At 38.0% G+C, this 21,655-nt stretch overlaps 1 long non-coding RNA gene across 1 annotated transcript in view; it reads right to left on the minus strand.

Moving 5' to 3' along the window:
- Positions 1-21,655, minus strand: part of LOC139180234 (uncharacterized) — a 338,096-nt gene that overhangs the window by 217,628 nt on the left and 98,813 nt on the right. The window lies entirely within an intron of this gene.

Raw genomic sequence — 21,655 nt, forward strand, 5'->3', positions numbered from 1 at the left:
ATGACATGTTCTTTCCCCTTGATTGATGAGGGTCATTAAAGCATGAATAGAATCACAATGAGATGGTTAGATAGCATCACTGACTCACTGAAGAATCTGAGCAAACTCTAGGAGACAGAGTAGGCTGGCTTGCTGCAGTCCATGGGGTCACAAAGGGTCAGACATGACTTAGCGACTGAGCAACAGAACCACAATGCAGAGTTCCACTTGCTCAGTGCTCTACAGGCTCCTCTGAGTTCTGCCAATGTGCTCGGCTCACCCTCACCTTCTGCCTGTGAAGCTTTTCTCCCAGACAGTCTTATGGATCATTCTGTCACCTCTCTCACGCCCTTGCTCCACTGTCACATTCTCAGGAGAAAAACCCAGGAATTCTTCTTAGTAACGAATAAACATATCACTTCACCAACTCATAAAATGTATTCTTAATACAAGTTTTACTTGTCACAGAAACAAACTTTGTAGCTTATGACAATATTATATGTTGGAGTTTTTTTGTTTGTTTGTTTGTTTTTGCAAAAATCGTATAGTATGTATTTTTGGAAAAGTCCACTGTATATTTTTGGGAGAAAGTTATATTAATGAGATAAATGTGGGGTGGGGGAACTTAGGCATGCTCAGCTCAAAGAAGCTTCCAGATCCAAGATATTTCTGAATCAATTTCATTGACCCCTAAGGAAATGGTAACCCACTCCAGTATTCTTGCCTGGAGAATCCCAGGGACGGGGAAGCCTGGTGGGCTGCCGTCTATTGGGTTGCACAGAGTCGGACACGACTGAAGCGACTTAGCAGCAGCAGCAAAGGGACCAATTCTGAATAAAATGACAATTAGAGGCAGTTATTGTGAAACAAGGACTATATGAGAAAAATTCCAACTGCTTTCAGCATTATCTGCTTTTACACTCCCAAAGAATGAATGGATAATGACAAGGAGTGTCAGCCAAAATACACGATGTCTCTTTTCAACTGACAATAGAAGAGAGTTGGAAACTGAGACAATAAAGAGATGTGTTTACTTACTCAATGAAATCTTTGCAGTTTGTCTACCATAAACCATTGTGCAAGCGAGCCCTGATTTCAACATCTGACACCAACAAATTACAAAATATTAAAAAACAGTATAAGGATTGTTAACAGAGGCATTTGGTTCATATTTACTTGACTCTTATTTGCTTTCAAGTTGAGTGTTAGAGTGACTGTGTCTGGCTTTTCCTATTTAAGGCTAACACCAACTACAACCCTTGCTCAGAGCACATTCTCCTAGGATAAATTTTCTGGGATGGATGAAATTCCTGGAAAGACTTTCAAGTCTTCAGCCTTTCAGAAAGATTCATGAATATGGATGGTATTGTGAAAGTATTGATTACCAATATCCCCATATGATACTTTTCTCTCCATCAGGTCCACTCAATTCTCCAGATATTACTAGGAGCACAATTCAAGATCCTAAATAATGATAAGTGATAAAAACTCTGACCCTTGGACCACTGGATAATTAAAGCCCTGCTTTTTTTTTTTTCTTAGCAGCAAAGTAACATACCAGACACACGTCTTTCCCATTGTTTAATAAAAATGCAAATTCTTCATCAAATGTTCACATGTAACTCTACTAAGATCCTGGAACCAATGCTAGAAGTTCAAACATGTCTGAAGGATTGACATGAGAAGCAGTATGAGACTGAGGGAACAAATCACAGAAAATGTTATCATATTCAAAAGCAAAAAGGTATCTGGAGTCCTTCAGAGAAGCAAAACTCAAGTATCCAATCTCCCTGTTAATCTGAGTCATATATTTCACAAACCACCTGATGACCAAAATACAACATGCGCCTCAAATTAAAGTCACAAAAAGGCTGCAATGTAATTGCGTGATTTTAGGAGATACAAGAAAGGGCTGTTGAAGGTAGAATTCGGCTTAAATCCCAAACTATATTGCCTGTATGATGGACTAACATTTAAAAGCACACTTGATTATGTCAATTTTCTTTAAAAAATTATAGGATTTAATACTATTGAAAAATTGCATCCTTACAGGATAAACATGCTTTGTGCCTTTGATGAACAGGGTGGGACTTTTTTTTTTTTTTTTAGGAGGGAAGAGTATCAAGTACTATACATCCCATTTCAATTAAACTATAAAATATCTATAATATTAAAGCAAGACATATTCTCACCAACTGAGCTATCAGGGAAGCCCTAAAGCAAGACATAGTTGTACAAACAGCAACTGAGGAAACTGCTTTCCTCTAACTCTTCACTTCAAATGTTCCTATCTTCATATCCCTTTAGGGAAAGCCTTGACTTTTTGTTAATAATAAGGATAATAATTCACTTTATTTAACACTTTCTGGATATGTGAAATGTATAGATTGCATTTATAGAAGTTTTCCATTTACTTACCCATTCAGTTTTTCTTGTAGTAGTATTTCCAAAGTGATATTCCATGTTTAAGATTAATTTTATAAATGTATGTTAAATGACCTCTGAGAATAAAACATAAAAGACTATATTGACATTTTCTCCTGAAATTTAATTTTTAGATAATGGAATAGATATGGCAGATACTGAATCCATTGTTGGAAATGACTATTTTTCTTTAATAAGCTGTGAGCCACACCTGAGAATAATGGAAAATCATGCGAAAGAACACGTGCTGTAAAACCACAAGGGACTTACTCGCCAGCTTTCAGACACACTGATAAGGACATCAATTTAAGTTTCCATGTATATGTACTTTTTCCTTTAACTTCAGCACAAAACTGTGATGACAATATTGTTTGTTGCATAATAAATATTTTTACCAAACTTGTTGCCTCTAGAGTGAAATTAAAGTTTGGGTTTGTGTTATGTGTTTTAATGAAAAGCAGAGTATCATGGTTCCCATTTGTATGTTAAAGATGGAGGAGAAAGGTGATACTTAAAAGTAAAGATCACTGATTGTAAGATCCTATTTTTAAAATTTTGGAGTAAAGCAAATACAGGAAAAGGAAATGGCTGAGCTTTAGATTAACCCAATGTGATAAACAGGCACAAAAAGCTTCTGTTGTTTTTTTTTTTTTCAGACCATATACCTGGATGATATCAAATCTTCATATCAGACTGAAATGAAAAATACTTTAGAAATAAACGCTTGGTTTTATGTTTGCATTTGAAGATCACAAAAAGCAAATTGATTTCTAATATTTGACATATACATGATAAAAAGATCCCAAGGAAGAATTTTAATTTTAACCTATTTTCTGTAAGTCATATTTCATACGAATGATAAAAAGTGAAAGATGTTTTACTTTCTCTTTGTACAGTTTTTTAGATGAATATAAAATGAAACATCTTTGTTTTTCTGGCATAGATTTAGAAAGGCAAATATGTTGGGAGATTGGAAGGAATTAATACTTCAGCCACATTCCCCTGAAGATTTCCAACTGATTAAAAATAGATAGAGGAGCAGAACCAATTAAGAATAGATACAACCTGTGCAACCATACGTGGAGTTTCTGCACAGAAGCCAGAGGGGAATTAAAATACACTGCCTGCCTTAGTAACAGTTTCTGGATTACAGTGCAACTTGGTCTGGCAGCAACAATGGGCTCCCTCCACTTTCTGCCCTGAGTCGAATTCTCTGACTAAACTTGCTTCAGTGCACTTGAAGAGGAAGGAGCTACAAAGGTGCAGAGAAAAGGATTAAACTTCCTTTATTAGCTCCTCCTTAGAGGGACAGAAGTGCCTAGAATCATGATCTGAGACAGGAACTCATAAAAGAGAAGTTTGAAAATGTATTTTAACTTCACTGTAAATGGTTTAATAAAACACATTATAACTTTTCTGCAATGACATCATCAGAAACAGTGCTGTACAAAGGTATCATATACAGTGAAACACGCTTAATCTAAATTCGAGTTCTGTCACTTCTGTCACAATTTCCTCGTCTATATAAAATAGAGATAATGATGCTGTCAATATACAGTCTAAAAAACTCCTAATAATTAGACAAAATTTTAAATGCCACTGGGAAGGAAAGCCAGAGCCAATTAAAATACGACAGAAAGCTCTTAATGCTATGAATTTTATTTTGTATGCAAATTAAAAGTACTCTTTCAGAACTGTGCATTTTAATCATATGCCAATATCATGCAAATACATTGAGGAAAATATAAGCATCATAAATTGGAATTAGAAATTCCTAAAACTTTTTCATATTCAAACTCTTCCAAACCAGTTCCTGAATCAGATTTGTCAGTGTCTGAGTTTTTCCTTAGAGTATACTGTCCATTGTGCTATCAGAAGTGTTAATAGTACAGCACTTCTTCACACAAATCCTACTAAACACCACAGGTGCTGGGCTCCCCATCTGGCTTTACACTTCCAGAACCAGCCTACTGCTGACTCTGGCTCAGGAACACTGCTCAACCCGGGTGGCTCACCACTACCTCTATTATCCACTAACAAAGTGGTTCTTAGGAGTTACAGTGTTTTGTTTACCCCCTTGGGACATCCTTCCTAGCCCCTGACATCGCTTCTGAATATTTTAAGACTGGTGAGTTTGATGTTTTGACATGTGCAAGTAATAACAAATACCATCTTAACTTCTGCCCCATGGATAGCAATTGTAAGAAATCATCCATCTTAAGACATATCCAGACTTTAAAACTATAAAAATCTTTTTAATGTATTCAGCATAGAATCAGTGGAAAATAGAGTTATTACATGGATATATGGGCTTTCCTGGTGGTTCAGACGGTAAAGAATTCAACTGCAATGCAGGAGACCCAGGTTCAATCTCTGGGACAGGAAGATCTCCTGGAGGAGGAAATGACTATCCACTCCAGTATTCTTGCCTGGAGAATTCCACGGACAGAGGAGCCTGGCAGGCGATACACTTCATGAGGTCACAAAGAGTTGGATACTATGAAGTGACTAAACACATAGGGATTTAAATGAGTCAAATAATCTGAAGACCTTAGAATAGTGGCTGATACTTTGTAAGAACACACCAAATGCAGTCAGTTACTATTACTACTAGCTGACCTAACACATAGTCATAAGCTCCAGCTGGTTAATTAGTTTAAGAAAATGTTACTCCACAAGTCTTGCATATTTTTGGCCCCCTAAAAACAAGGAATGTTACTTAGAAATAAATGCTAAACAAACTTCTCTGATCAATGGCTTCTATTATGCTGAAGATTAAACCAGGTTTTCTTGAAAACAGAAATATATGGAGCATCAACACCATATTGTCAGAATTCCCTAGTGGCCCAGTGGTTAGGACTCCTCCTGTCCACTTCAGGGAGTGCAGGTTCCTTTTCTGGCAGAGGAACTAAGATGCCACATGGCAGAGCCAAAAAATACAAACAAACAATCCCCCCAAATACCTGTGGTGTAAGAAGTTCTACTTGAAGTATCTGTAGAATGATTATGACACTCACGAAACTGTGAATTTTATAAAAGAAAAATACCATGTCTTCTAGTATATTCTCCATGTCAACAAAAAAGTTTTTACACTAATGCTTAGCCGTTTATGACCTCCTGGAGCAGGGGTATTGGAAACATGTTGCTCAATGGGTCATGATTTTGTTTTTGGTGTATTAAGAAGAGATGATGACCCCCTACCCCAATCTCCCATCAGAAGTCTACAACCGCTCAAGATCAGAAAGGACAGACTTACATCACACTTAAAGCTAGCAACTGAAGTTTATCCTCATTCATAACAACATTTTCATCAGCATAAGCTCATACTTTCATAAAACTAAATAAATCTACCCAAAAATAGACTCGTGGGATTTGTTTGCATCTCATAAATTCACCTTCCATTTGTAATCCAGTACATTTACATCCACATCACTATATCAGTGAAAGATCACTGCCACCTATACACACAGCATGGATCAGAGTAGCTGTTCCATACTTTAGAAAAGTGAGAGTGTCCCAGAATTTAAATTAGAAATAGTTTGTTAAAACAGTACCTTAGCAAAGAGAAACAGGAACTTAGAACAATCTTTCAAAGGTAAGTGTTTTTCCTACTGCTTTACTGCCTGATCAAATCACTGGGCCAAGGAGTCATCACTGTTACCTGTGAGATGAATGACATATGTGTATGTATATATAATATACTGAAGTTTCAAAATACTAATTTTCCACACAGTTGGAAACATGTAGAAATAATATATGTGGCTTCCTAGTTTGCTTTATAAGAGCAACTTGCTAAAATGTAAAAGCAAGTGTGATTGCATAAAACTTGAGTCTTTTCTCCCAACATAAGCAAAGAAAAAGCAAAACACTGTTATTGAACAAAAATAGCACATACAAGAATCAAAAACTAAATCTCTACTCAAGTATTTCCTTATTTATCAAAAAGAAATGTTTCCATATATTTCCCACAAATGCATGTTTTCAGCAAAGCAGCCAGAAGTCCAAACAATAAAATATCATATTGTAAAAAAAGACCATGCTTATGGTATTTCTGATATACCCATGCCAAATTGTGGCCCTGGCCAGATTCCTCTTTCTTACGCTCTCAAATCACATTTCCAGATAAGAGCGATCCAGTTACATTTAGAACTGAGCATAAATGCCAGGAATTTACCCACACCAATTCACACTTTGTTAATGCCAATATTCTTTGGTCTTAACCTGGGTATTTAATACCACTTTCCAGCTCTAGGACTTTTTTGATATGGGAAGAAGTTTGGCCAAGAACCAAAGAACAATTTTTGTAAAAATTGAGTGGATGAAACTGCTGAGGTAGTCATTACCTCTCAAACAATAGAAACTATATTCTTCAAGAATTCTTTTGATAACAAGGAGGGATGTCTGTGCAATCATCTCCATGAAGATCCCCAAGACTGTTTATTTTACATTGATCAGAATTAACCTTCAGGGTACATACCTTGTCCATGATACACACCATATCCTTTCCTTTCTCAGCATCACTCAATAGAACTCAAAGACATAAGAACTCACAACTCTCAAATTATAAGCTATAATTATAAGGTCTTTTCTTGTGAGTTGGCTCTTTGCAGCGTGTAGCCAAAGTATTGGAGCTTCAGCTTCAGCATCCATCCTTCCAATGAATATTCAGTATTGATTTCCTTTAAGATTGACTGGTTTGATCTTCTTGCAATCCAAGGGACTCTCAAGAGTCTTCTCTAGCACTACAGTTCACAGGCATTAATTCTTTGGCACTCAGCCTTCTTCACAGTCCAACTCTCACATCCATACATGACTACTGGAAAAGCCATAGCTTTGAGTGTATGGACCTTTGTCAGCAAAGAGATGTCTCCGCTTTTTAATACGCTGTCTAGGCTTGTCATTGCTTTCCTTACAAAGAACAAATGTCTTTTAACTTTATGGCTGCAGCAACCATCCACAGTGATTTTGGAGCCCAAGAAAATCAAATCTGTCACTGCTTCACTATTACCCCATCTGTTTGTTGTGAACTCCTCAGTACCTACATGAAATGAGATGTTACTACTGGCCTTGCTCATATAACCTTGATTCTTCTTTTAAAAATATAGTTAGTAAAATCCACATTCAGTGAACTCCGTGAGTTGGTGATAGACAGGGAGGCCGGGTGTGCTGCGATTCATGGGGTCGCAAAGAGTCAGACACAACTGAGCAACTGATCTGATCTGATCTGACCCTATGTTTACAGAGTCACTTATTACCTTTGTATAGCATGCTCATAAGTAGAATGTTTTGGTGAAATTTAACTCATAGTGTTTATTGAGGCTACCTGTATGTTTCCTGCATATTGTATTATATTCTACTCACAGTAGAAGAAAGAGTTGGGCTATACCTATAAACCTACAAAATTCACTGGTATGATCAATGGCTAGCCTTGTTATAACCTTCTCTTAAGCATCTTTGGACTATGTATAAACTATAATCAGATTTGCCCTTGGATACAGAAAATTAATAAGAGGATGCTTCATGTATTCTTAGGGAGAATAAGCACTGTAAAGTCGATGCCTCAAATTATAAAAAGATATCTTCAAGACTTGAAAAAAAATCAACATATCATAGGTAAGAATTATGTTTTGTATTCTGATAGCTCGTATCAGTGTGCAGTCTTTACTATACAAATTTAAAATGCAGAGGATAAACTTACACCCAGAAATATTTGAAATCACAGATTAGTACCTATTTGTCTCATATAAATTTAGTTAAAAGCTTACACATTGCCTTACATTTAATCAATGAACCAAAATAATTTGAAGTAGCAATATCAAGCATTGCTGAACTAGTGTTAAATCTCTTTTTTTCTAAAGTAATGAAGCATACTCATTTTCTCGTTTCTAGTACTATATAATAAAAGTCAAATTTAAGCATCATGTCCAGACTGTATGTGAGCAATCTCAAACTATATTTGAATAGAACAGAATGTCAGATTTAGAAGAGCAAGTGTAAATAAAGCAGATTTCAGAATAAGAGTATATAAATAGGAAATAGAACCCCACTTATGAGTGATCTAGACATGAAATTGGGCTTCCCTAGCGACTGAGTGACTTCACTTTCACTTTTCACTTTTCTGCATTGAAGAAGGAAATGGCAACCCACTCCAGTATTCTTGCCTGGAGAATCCCAGGGATGGGGGAGCCTGGTGGGCTGCTGTCTATGGGGTCGCACAGAGTCGGACAAGACTGAAGCGACTTAGCAGCAGCAGTGGCTCAGATGGTAACGATCAGCCTGCAATGCGGGAGACCTAGGGTTCAATCCCTGGGTTGGGAAGATTTCCCTGGAAGACGGCATGGCAACCCACTCTGGTATTCTTGCCTGGAGAATCCCATGGACAGAGGAACCTGGCAGGCCATGGGGTCGCAAAGAGTTGAATACAACTGAGCGACTAAGCACAGCAAGCCTGAAACTGGCTACAAACTTGTAGATGGGAAAGTGAAAGTGGGTCGACTTTTTTTTCTTTCCTTTACCAAAGCATTTTTATGGATTTTATATTTAAATTGACTTTCACATATTAGAAAATGCAGAAGAAATCCCACAAATTTAGAAATCACCCCATTGATTATCAAATATATCATTTCATAATAATAGAAATGTGATAGTATTGGAGAAGTTATGAAATATTAACATGCAGAACAACTCATTGCAGGCATTTCAATTTCAGATCATCTGGCAACAAAACCACCTTGAGCATATGTTCAATTATGGCCCAGAAATGCTGTGACTGCCATTTTTAGAAATGAAAACTCGTCTGTGGCAACTCAAATATCTACCCTGAATTGTAAACTCTAATAATGAGAACGTCAAACGTCCAGAGCAACTGTGGCATATGCGATGCTTCTATCATCAGCATAAAACCAGACCCATCATAGCAGAAAGTTAATACACATTTGTTGAATTAATAAATATGCAGCACTGTACAGATAGGAAAATACATGTGATAACTTTCAAAAGCAGGGTTGGAAATTCCCAAGAAGAAACAGTGCTTATAAAGTACCAAAAACGAAAGCTACAGGAGCAATTGATGTTTAAATTGTATTTTCCCATCAATTTGATCAACCATATTTCTAAGCAACATTTAATACAAATCCTGTCACGTTTCAGAATTAATAGCCTCGAGTTCTTAATTCTTACGGAGGTTGACAAATTATTGTTCCTATGGCACCAGTCACACTTGATCATAAGTAGCATCTCTACACATTAACTTTCCTTCCATCGAATTGAGCCTAAGTTTATTTGTCTAACACAACCCGCCAAAAGGCCTATGATGCACAATGAATCAAATGTGTTCCATTAATGAGCAAAATGTTTCATGTGTGGAAAATGATTCTCCAGCTTCCAAATGGTTTCATACAAATACAAAGCCACTGCAGCAGTTCTTATTTTATTTCCATGGTAAATGACTGCTGTCTACTATTTTTGGAAGTAGCCCTAAAGTTGTTTTCAAGTCATTGAGCTCAGAGGCACTAAAATGCCACAGATTTCAATATATATACACATATATATGTATCTTTCCTGGCATCCTCACACAATTGTTTTTCTAAGCTTTCTTAACTTGAGGATTTATTGAGAGAATAATGTTATACCAACACTGAATTAATAAACATTCTCTGAGGGAGCATGTTCTCTTAATATGCTATGTTTTTAGGTTCCACTAAGTATTCAAAATAGCATAAATTAAAATCTCTATTCTATTAGTTAGAATGCACTATTAAGAGGGAAATGGAAATCTCCATAGACCTAGCATTCAGAACAAAATAGATAGGGTTTAAATATCCAGTTCACCAGAAATTGAAGATATAATCTTGAACTGGTTACCTCACCTTTTGTGTCATCCATAAAATGGGCATGCTGCTAAGCTGCTGCTAAGTCGCTTCAGTCGTGTCCGACTCTGTGTGACCCCATAGACGGCAGCCCATCAGGCTCCCCCATCCCTGGGATTCTCCAGGCAAGAACACTGGAGTGGGTTGCCATTTCCTTCTCCAATGCATGAAAGCGAAAAGTGAAAGTGAAGTCGCTCAGTCGTATCCAACTCTTCACGACCCCATGGAATGCAGCCCACCAGGCTCCTCCATTCATGGGATTTTCCAGGCAAGAGTACTGGAGTGGGGTGCCACCACCTTCTCCGATAAAATGGGCATAATTGTACCCAATTTCATTTTAAGATTAAATAAAGTTATTTATGTAAAATATAAAGCTTAGTGCCCAGCACATGAAAGATGCTCAAGAGACTTTATTTCTTTTCCCTACTTTCTACATCTGCATTCCAGTTTAAATTGATAAGGAAAAGTTCTCCAAACTGTTGCTCTGTTTGAGTGCTCAGGATCAAAGAATAACTGATCAGTTTGTAAGCCTAAAAGAAACAAACATGATGAATTTCACATTTGAGAGAACAATAAGGGATAAAATTCCTGTAAATCCTTATGGTCTTCACCAGGTAACGTTTTCAAAAGGGTGTGAACTGCCTGGAGTTTTCAGCCCTGGCCTTACCTCAACCCATTGCTTCTCTCATGACACAGAAACTTTGACATAGGCAGAGGGGACTGAAATATTAAAGCTCTCCTTCTTGACCTAAAGCAGCTATTACCTGATCAGGACAGAAGACAATCTCATTTATGGAAGGCCAATCTTACAGACTAAATAGATAGGAGGAACCTGTCTACTATCCAGGATTCTTAAGGTAGATATGCTTCCATGGGGTCAGACCCCTGTAGATTAGATACCCTATAAGAAAAATGACATTCTGGGTCCTGATCATGCCTTTGAAATTCAGGTATTTCTAGGATAACTCTCTAAGCCATAGCCAACATTAGAGTGACCACTTCTCAGTCCCTACTTCTTTGGCTTGATGGCCTAAAAATATTAAATTCACGAATGCTAAAGAGAGCTTCAGAGATACCAAAGATTAAACTACAATCAGAACATTTTAAGTAAATATTCTTTATTGCAATATCATATTTATTTGGGAGTTGATCATTCATGTACAGAATTAAATTTCCCAGTAACAGTTTAAGCAACTAGAAAAAATTCTCACCTTTCAGAAAGTCAAGATCTCTCTTTTCAACTATTTTAGTAATAATGTAAAAGAACTAAAAATGTGAGAAAACTATTCCTTTAAAAATAAGAAATATCAAAGACATCATTTATTTAAATTTTTTGATTAAGTGTGATCACTTAATCTTTTATAGTTATATTCCTACCCTAGAATCTAGTCAAATTGTTTTTTATAAGGGTGTTTTCAGACATTAGATCTTAACAATGAAATAAAGTCTCAAGGAATGATTTAAGCAAAGTTTTAAGATCTTTTATGAAAGTAGTTAAATATCGGAGATGTAAATCCATGTCTTATCTTTCATCTTTGGAATTAATTCTCCCCCTAACTACTACATTTAGCTTTAAAAGGATGTAGGATTATGCTACAAGAGTTTTCTTCAATATATGTATTAAAAACTCACTTCTGTTTGAATCTGTTCAGAGATATAAAATCTATAATATCACAAGGTAAAATTATATACACACAATGGAAAAAAGGAAGTTACAAACAAGACCATTACAGGGCAGTGTACGTAATTGTGGAAATATCTTTTAAATTCCTCATTGCATGCATGCTTAGTCGCTTAGTCAAGTCCAGCTCTTTGTGACCCCAGGGACTGTAGCCTACCAGGCTGCATGGGATTTCCCAGGCAAGAATACTGGAGTGGGTTGCCATTTCCTTGTCCAGAGGATCTTCCCAACCGAGGGACTGAACCTGTGTCTCCTGTCTCTCCTGCGTTGGCAGGTGGATTCTCTACCTGCTGAGCCATGTGAGAGGCTCCTCTCCCTATTGAATAACCACTCTTATAATGCCAAATGGTCCACCTTGATTGAAATGCTGTTTGTGTTATTGGTTTGGGTCTGAAACTTGAATTCCTGAGCTTAGAACTCAGTGATAGAACATAATCTTGATGCAACTGTGACATCAGGAGGGGTGTCACTGCTGACATTAGGAGGGATGATAAAGCCCTCTCAGCCCCTCCAGTATTCCTGATACAGCACAAAGATGAAGACCACTGTGAAAAATGGACTCCTGCAGTATCTTCCCCCTATAGGCCTTAGCTCACACAGGGCCTAAAATTGGATTATGTTTGATGCAATTGGACAAACCCCTAACACGCACTGAATATAATTCCATTTGTTAAGGGCTCTTCTGAGATAAAAACAAGACCAAAAAGAAAACCACCAAGACCCCTTTTTAAAAAGCTGAATTGAAAGACATTTTGTGGGCACCCTCAAAGAATGAAAGTTGGAATGAGGGCAACTCCAGCCCCCAAGCCATCACCTGGGCCATATTTCTATATCAATGTCTCAGCTCTGGTGGACTGGGGCAAGGTGGACACATTGCAGTGCATGCCAAACTCAGGTCCTTTCTGGCGAGACCACTGATCTTAGTTACAGTTTTGGCTTCGATGTTGCTTGTATGCTGGGTCACTAACCCCAGACAGGTAACTCCACTGCTTGTTTGAACATGAGTGAACATGAGATAAACATTTGTGATTTCAGGGCCCTAAAGACTAGGAGAAATCTTTACTGACAACCTATGACAGGAATGTGGAGTAGGAATTAGCAACCCACTGCAGTATTCTTGCCTGGACAATTCCATGGACAGAGGAGCCTGGCAAATTACAGTCCATGGGGTTGCAAAAAGTCAGACATGACTGAGCACACACAGAGGCATGATAGGAATTACTTTAGACACTATCACTAATCACCTCATCACCAAAGACCAATATTGCAGTCTGAATTTTTAATGAAATTCTCAGCTACTACTTCTAGCTGAATACCAACACATTTAAAACATTTTCTAAACAATAACAAACTATTATGCTATATGATGAAAGTATTAAATATAAAGAATACAGGACCTATTTTCTTTCCTATCTGCATATATGCAATCTGTGAGGCAGAAAGATCCAGCTGCCAATCCCAAGTGAAGACTCTTACCATATGAAAGACAGCAAAGCTCATAACACTGCCAATTGCCAGAAGTAGGAACCTGCAGACTGGCCCCCTGAATCTTCTACAGGTTCAGAGGGACCAGAGTGGACTCAACATGCATGACATTGGACAGACCCAGGCTTCACTGACAGAAAGAAATGCAACAAGATCAGCATCTATAAGGCCAACTGTTGTTGTTCAGTCACCAAGTTGTGTCCGATTCTTTGCGACTCCATGGACTACAGTACTTCAGGCTTCCCTGTCCTTCACTATCTCCCAGAGGTTGCTCAAACTCATGTCTGTTAAGTTGGCAATGCCATCCAACCTTCTTATCCTCTGTCACCCCCTTCTCCTCCTGCCCTCAATCCTTCCCACTATCAGGGTCTTTTCCAACAGGTACATAAAAAGATGCTCAACATCACTAATCACTGGGCTTAGTCACTCAATTGTGTCCAACCCTTTCTGACCTCATGGACTATAGCCAGGATCCTCTATCCATGGGATTCTCCGGGCAAGAATACTGGATTGAGTTGCCATGCCCTCCTCCAGGGGATCTTTCTGACCCAGGGATTGAATCAGCGTCTCTTACATCTCCTGCATTGGCAGGTGGATTCTTCACCACTAGTGCCACCTGGAAAGCCCCATCACTAATTATTGGACAAATACAAACCAAAACTACAGTGCAGCACCACTTTGCATTGACCAGAATGGCCATCACTAAACACTCTACAAATAACTGATGCCAGAGAAGGTGTGGAGAAAAGGGAACTCTCCTACACTGTTGGTAGGAATGTAGGTTGGTGCAACCACTATGGAAAACAATGCAGAGATTCCACAGAAAACTAAAAAAAATAAAATAAAATTACCATTCCTGGGCATCTATCTGGAGAAAAGCATAATTCAAAAAGATATGTGCATCCCTATGTTTATAGCAGCACTATTTCCAATAGCTGACATGCTGCTGCTGCTGCTGCTGCTAAGTCGCTTCAGTCGTGTCCGACTCTGTGCGACCCCATAGACGGCAGCCCACCAGGCTCCCCCCGTCCCTGGGATTCTCCAGGCAAAATACCGGAGTGGGTTGCCATTTCCTTCTCCAATGCATGAAAGTGAAATGTGAAAGTGAAGTCGTTCAGTTGTGTCCGACTCTTAGCAACCCCATGGACTGCAGCCTACCAGGCTCCTCCGTCCATGGGATTTTCCAGGCAAGAGTACTGGAGTGGGGTGCCAGTGCCTTCTCCAAATAGCCGACATGGAAGCAACCTAAATATCCATCAACAGATAATGGATAAAGAAGATATAGTACATATACACAATGGAATATTACCCAGCCATAAAATGAATGAAATTATGCCATTTGCAGCTGCATGGCTGCAACTAGAGATTGTCATACTAAGTGAAGTAAGTCAGCAAGATAAAGACAAATACCATATAATATCACTTACACATGAAATCTAAAATGTGGCACAGATAAACCTATCTATAAAACACAAACAGAATCACAGACATGGCTTGGGGTAAGGGATGCAGTGGGAGGTTGGAGCTAGCAGGTGTAAGCTACTATGTATAGAATGGGTCAACAACAAGATCCTATCATATAGTACAGGGAAACTATCTTCAAGATCATATGATAAACCATAATGGAAAAGAATAAAAAATGTGTATACATATATAACTGAAGTACTTTGCTCTACAGAAGTTAACACAACATTGTAAATTAACTATAGTATAGTTCAACTAAAAAAATTTAAAAAAAGATCAGCACCTGTAGTATGTTACCATCTCCCACAGCCACAGTCCCTCTTGATGAGCCATCATGGAAGTTGGACTAAACACACCCCTCTCCTTGACTAAACAAGACCCAATCCCTTCCCAGGTATGTGTGGAGGGTGGGAAGCAGATACATTGGTGGACTGATAAGGTGCCATATGAATAGAGAGTTAACAACATAAGAAAGTTCACTGTGTACCCAGAAGGGAAGAAAAGTTCTTCCTAGTATGGAAGAAGAACATGGGCCCAAACAGCAGCTCAGCCTTTAGCTTCCATATGGGGGATGCTCCATCTCCAGGATATCCATACAGTGAAATAGCATTTGTCCAAGAAAGAAATACACCATTAACTGATGCTACAACATGGATGAAACTTGCAAGTAATATCCTAAGTGAAAGAAGCCAAACAAAGCCCACAAATTGTATGATTTCTATTTACATTAAATGTCCAGAATAGGAAAATTCACAGAGATAGAAAGATTAGTGTTATGAGGAACCTGGATGGGGGAGATTAAGGAAAATGACTACTAAACAAAGGGTTCCTACATGTTTCAATGCCATTCTCCCAAATCTTCCCACCCTCTCCCTCTCCCATAGAGTCTATAAGACTGTTCTATACATCAGTGTCTCTTTTGCTGTCTCGTACACAGGGTTATTGTTACCATCTTTCTAAATTCCATATATATGCGTTATTATACTGTATTTATGTTTTTCCTTCTGGCTTACTTCACTCTGTATAATAGGCTCCAGTTTCATCCACCTCATTAGAACTGATTCAAATGTATTCTTTTTAATGGCTGAGTAATACTCCATTGTGTATATGTACCACTGCTTTCTTATCCATTCATCTGCTGATGGACATCTAGGTTGCTTCCATGTCCTGGCTATTATAAACAGTGCTGCGATGAACATTGGGGTACACGTGTCTCTTTCCCTTCTGGTTTCCTCAGTGTGTATGCCCAGCAGTGGGATTGCTGGATCATAAGGCAGTTCTATTTCCAGTTTTTTAAGGAATCTCCACACTGTTCTCCATAGTGGCTGTACTAGTTTGCATTCCCACCAACAGTGTAAGAGGGTTCCCTTTTCTCCACACCCTCTCCAGCATTTATTGCTTGTAGACTTTTGGATCGCAGCCATTTTGACTGGTGTGAAATGGTACCTCATAGTGGTTTTGATTTGCATTTCTCTGATAATGAGTGATGTTGAGCATCTTTTCATGTGTTTGTTAGCCCAGGTTCGATGCACGATACTGGATGCTTGGGGCTAGTGCACTGCGACGACCCAGAGGGATGGTATGGGGAGGGAGGAGGGAGGAGGGTTCAGGATGGGGAACACATGTATACCTGTGGTGGATTCATTTTGATATTTGGCAAAACTAATACAATTATGTAAAGTTTAAAAATAAAATAAAATTAAAAAAAATAAATAAATAAAATGAGATACCACAGTTGCCACCTAAAAAAAAAAAAAATACAAATGGTTTCTCTCTGGGATGATGAAAATATCTTGGATTTAGTGGTGATGGCTGAACAACGTTATTAATATACAAAACCAACTAAGCTGTACTCTTTTAAAGGGTAAATTTTATAGTATGTGAATTGTGTGCTGTGTGCTAAGTCGCTTCGATCGTGTCTGACTCTATGCTACCCTATGGACTGTAGCCTGCCAGACTCCTCTGTCTATGGGATGCTCCAGGCAAGAATACTGAAGTAGGTTGCCATGCCTTCCTCCAGGGGATCTTCCTGACGCAGGGATCTAAACAGGTCTCTTAAGTCTTTTACATTGGAAGGCAGGTTCTTTACCACTAGTGACACTTGGGAAGCTCCAGCATGTTGATTATACCTATTGAACAATGCTTATCTTTTTAAAAAGTGGGGCTAAAGTAATAATAGCTAACACATATGAGCATATACTATGCACCAGTCACTATGCTAACACTGATTTCACATTGATGGCCTTATTTAATCTGAAGATAACCTCAAGTGATCCAAACTTTTTTCTTCTCCATTTTACAGGTTTTAGAGAGATTGGAAACATTTCCCAAAGCTGATCAGAGAGCAACAGCAGAGTCGGGACTGCGTTTCTGGCATCTGACTCTGAATCCACGCTCCTGACACCACGCACCACTTCCAGCAGCCTACCCTTGGGAAGGCCTGAAACGTGGTGGGTGATTATTTTTGTGTGTATGTGTGTTCCAGCCCTGGTAGTAAATAAGAAGAGTAAAGCTGCCAGGTGTTCAGCGGCAGCTCCTTTCCTGCTTGGCTTAAAATAACTGAGGGAAGACCTTATCAGACAAGCCAACGTTTTAAAAGTGCTAAACTTTTCCATAAACACCTGGAGTTGGAGGTAGCAGCAGAGAAACAGGCCAGCAAGAATCATGAGAGGTTAGGCCCCTTCCAAGGTAAAATATACCTTAAAATACAGAGAAGTCCAAACCAAAACAAGTCAGCCTGCTGACAGTAGCTTATTATTTTTTTCAACTGGAATATTTTAAGGATTCTTTCCTTTGTAAGCAGGCCCAAAATAAAATGGTGTTTAAAAATTTTAGAAAACCTTCCTTCCAATCATAATCATTTATAATCCAGAAACAAAAATGAAACTAAATAGCATTTACTATACATGGAACATAGTTAAGAATAATTAGAAATAATTATGAAAGGAAGAAAACTCTATATTAAGAACTTACAATAATATAAAATTTAAGATGAAAAATAGACAACATGTAATTGTATTTTAAACCATGTTCAAACATGTATTCTTACTGAATCTGATAAGCTTAGTTTTGTCCTACACAAAATCCCAGAGTCATTTATTTGTATAAGAGTTTACAAAGTTGTATTTGTATGCATAAGCCCACACTAAATATCTCATTAAAAATAGAGAATGAAAAGACTACCGGTTGGGATAGAGGAATGAAAAGAAGAATCTTAAGCTACTCATTTGGCAGTAAGCCCTGAGTTGTTATTTGGTCAGTGAGCAGTTGTGTGCCAGGCAATCAACAATTTTCTGGGCATCTATTATCGTGTCATTAACAAAATTCCAATTACTATACTTGGCAATTTTTTGTTTGTCTGTTTCCAGCTCCAGCTACAAATGTAATTTAAATTTCTAGAGTCCCCTTGGAAGATTATGAGTGAGAAATACTATTATCTTGGTCTAATGGTAGTGACTAGACCCACTATTTCCTTCATTGACAAAATTCAGATTAATGACTTTGCAATTTTGTATTTCTTTAGCATGTGTATAAAATATAAGTATCATGGTTAACTGTACCTTATAATGCATTTTAATGTGTTTATAGTGGACATTTCCAATTCTCTTATTCCTGCTACCATGCTTAAATATCTCTCCATCTACTGCCAAAGGTGTTGATTCTTTTTTTCTTTCTTTAGTAATCCAGATATTCTAAATTGCTTCCATACCACTTTGGCACAATCCAGGTAAACAGAATCCTAGGTATATTTCTGTTCCTGGCAGAGACCCTGGAAAGTAATGTTATTTGTTCCTTTATTCTAAACAAGCTAGTCTTACCCCCAAATCCTCATTATCAACAAGTATTTATAAGCATATACTGTGTGTAAAAAGTTACATAGTCCTAAGTCTTGGGAAAATTTCTGACTAACATGTATTTTTAAGGGACACATAATAATGTGCATTCTTTCTACCATTTCATACTGTTCCAGAGGATAGAGTCTTAGGGGAGAGCTATGTTTAGGAGACAAAAGGAAGCAGCTCATTGGATAGAAGAATGTTCAGGTATGATGTTATGGAGATCAAGAGAAGACAGAGTTATAAGACAGTGGAACTGGAAAATAGTGCTAGCTAATGCAAAGAGAGAAAGGAGAATGAGAAGTGATAAAAGGACCCCAGATGTGGTGAACAATTGGAGGGAGCTTCTCCTGGAAACATAAAGGTGCATGCTTGGAGAAAGACCTTAGCTTCCCACGCCCCTGCAACAGTACTGGTGGAGAAACCCTACTGCAGTCAACTCAATACAACCAGTGCATGATGGTCACCACCTATGGCTAATCAGGGAAGCTGAAGTCCTTGTTCTCAAGGAGCTTACAATTCAACTACAGAGACAAGTGTTTAGACGTGAAAAAAAAATAGAGAACACACAGACTGAGGGGAACTAACTAAGGCACTGGTTTCTTCCCCTTCACGTCTGCCTTTGTCCTGCTACCCTTCTGCTCCCGGTCAGAAGAGGACACAGAGAATTAACTTGCGGCACCAATCTCAGGCTGAGGTGCCCTTCATCAGAAAAGCAGTCAGCTGCCACAGTGCCAGAAATGGCAACATTATCTTCAGATCATCGGTTCCTTCAATTAAGAATTTAAAAGAAAAAAAATAAAATGACTGCCACTGACATTCCTTCATTTCCTCCATGTATTTCACAAGTCTTCGTTACTCCATAAAATAAGAAAAAAATCAATAGCCAGATTTTTGAGATAACTGTTTTGATTTAAAAATTATATATATCAACCCATGCACCTATGATGGATTAATCTATGGCAGAAGAGGCAAGCCTACACAATGTTTCAAAGACAGTCTTTTCAGCAAATGGTGGTTGGAAAACTGGACAACTACATGTAAAGAAAAAAATGAAATTAGATCATTCTTTCACACCATACACAAAAATAAGCTCAGGATGAATTAAAGACCACACTTTAAAACATAAGAAAACATAGGCAGAATACTCTCTGACATAAATTGCAGTATTTTTTTTGATCTGTCTCCCAGAATAATGGGCGTAAAAACAAAAATAAACAAATGGGACCTACTTACCCTCAAAAGCTTTTGCACAGCAAAGGAAGCAACATAAACAAAACAAAAAGACATTCCACAGATTGGGAGAAAGTATTTGCATATTTGTTGATGTGACCAACAAAGGATTAGTCTCCAAAATTTACACACAACTCACAGGGCTTCCTGCCAGTGCAGGAGACATAAGAGACACAGGTTCAGTCCCTGGGTTAGGAAGATCCCCTGGAGAAGGGCATGGCAATCCACTCTAGTTTTCTTGCCTGGAGAATCCCATGGACAGAGGAGCCTGGTGGGCTACAGTCCATGGGGTCACAAACAGTGGGACATGACTGAAGCAATTTAGCACATATGTAAGGCTTAACACCATTAAAACAAACAGCCCACTCAAAAAATGAGCAAAAATCTAAATAGACATTTCTCCAAAGACAACATACAGAAGGCCAAGAGGCACATGAAAAGATGTTCAACATCACTAATTATTTGAGAAATGCAAATCAAAACTACAACGAGATGTCATCTCACACCAGCTAGAATGGCTATCATCAAAAAATTCACAAACAATAAATGCTGGAGAGGATGGGGAGAGAAGGGAATCCTCCTCCACTATCGGTAGGAATGTAAATGGTAAAATCACTATGGAGAACAGTATGGATTAAAATACAGCTACGATGTGTCCCTGAAAGCCCACTCCTGGGCATATATCTGTTTACAATAGCTAAGACAGGGAAGTAACCTAATTGTCCATTGACAGAGAAATGGACAAAGAAGATGTGGCACGTATATACAGTGGAACTTTAGTCAGCCAATAAAAGAGAATAAAATAATGCCATTTGCAGCCACATGGATGGACCTAGAGATTGTCATACTGAGTGAAGTCAGACAGAGAAGGAAAAAATATACGGCATCCCTTATATGTGGAATCTAAAAATAAATGATACAAATGCACTTACGAAACAGAGAGACTCACATACTTAAGAGAATGAATTTATGTCGTAGAAGGAAGGATGGTGGGGAAGGGATAATTAGGGAGTTTGGCATCAACATGCACACATTGCTATATCTGAAATGGATAACCCACAAGGACTTACTGTATATCACAGGAAACTGCTCAACGTTATGTGGCAGCCTGGATGGGAGGGGAGTTTGGGGGAGAATAGATACATGTATATGTATGGCTGACCCCCTTCACTGTTCACCTGAAACTCACAACATTGCTTGTTAATTAGCTATATCCCAATACAAAATAAAAAGTTAAAAAATATGCATATCAAGATTTCTGCTACTGAATATATCTATTTTATACACATATGAATAACCTTTAAGTCAAAAGTTTCAGACACTACTGAAAATTTCTGAAAAGATTAGAGCTTTTGCTACTGAGTGTCCTTTTTGAATTATCTGTATGATTTGAAGTTTTGCATTCAAAAGCCTCCAGCAATATTAGAAAATATCTATGACACAAATATCAGAAGTAGCATTATAACCATAATGATGAACAATTGACTAGGAAAATCATTCTTCATAAAAAGATGCAATAGAACTCTTAATTGCCATATAGTTTCTCCATCAAAAAAAACTCAATAATTTTTATAGTACTTCTATTTAATTCCCTGAAGTATTCTCAAAGTTGGACAGTGACATTTCTCCGCAAAGAGTAGTGCTCTATGCCACTGTTTATCTGTAAATGTCTGGATATGCATAAT

The sequence above is a fragment of the Bos indicus genome, chromosome 27, assembly GCF_029378745.1.
Source record: "Bos indicus isolate NIAB-ARS_2022 breed Sahiwal x Tharparkar chromosome 27, NIAB-ARS_B.indTharparkar_mat_pri_1.0, whole genome shotgun sequence".
NCBI lineage: Eukaryota > Metazoa > Chordata > Mammalia > Artiodactyla > Bovidae > Bos > Bos indicus.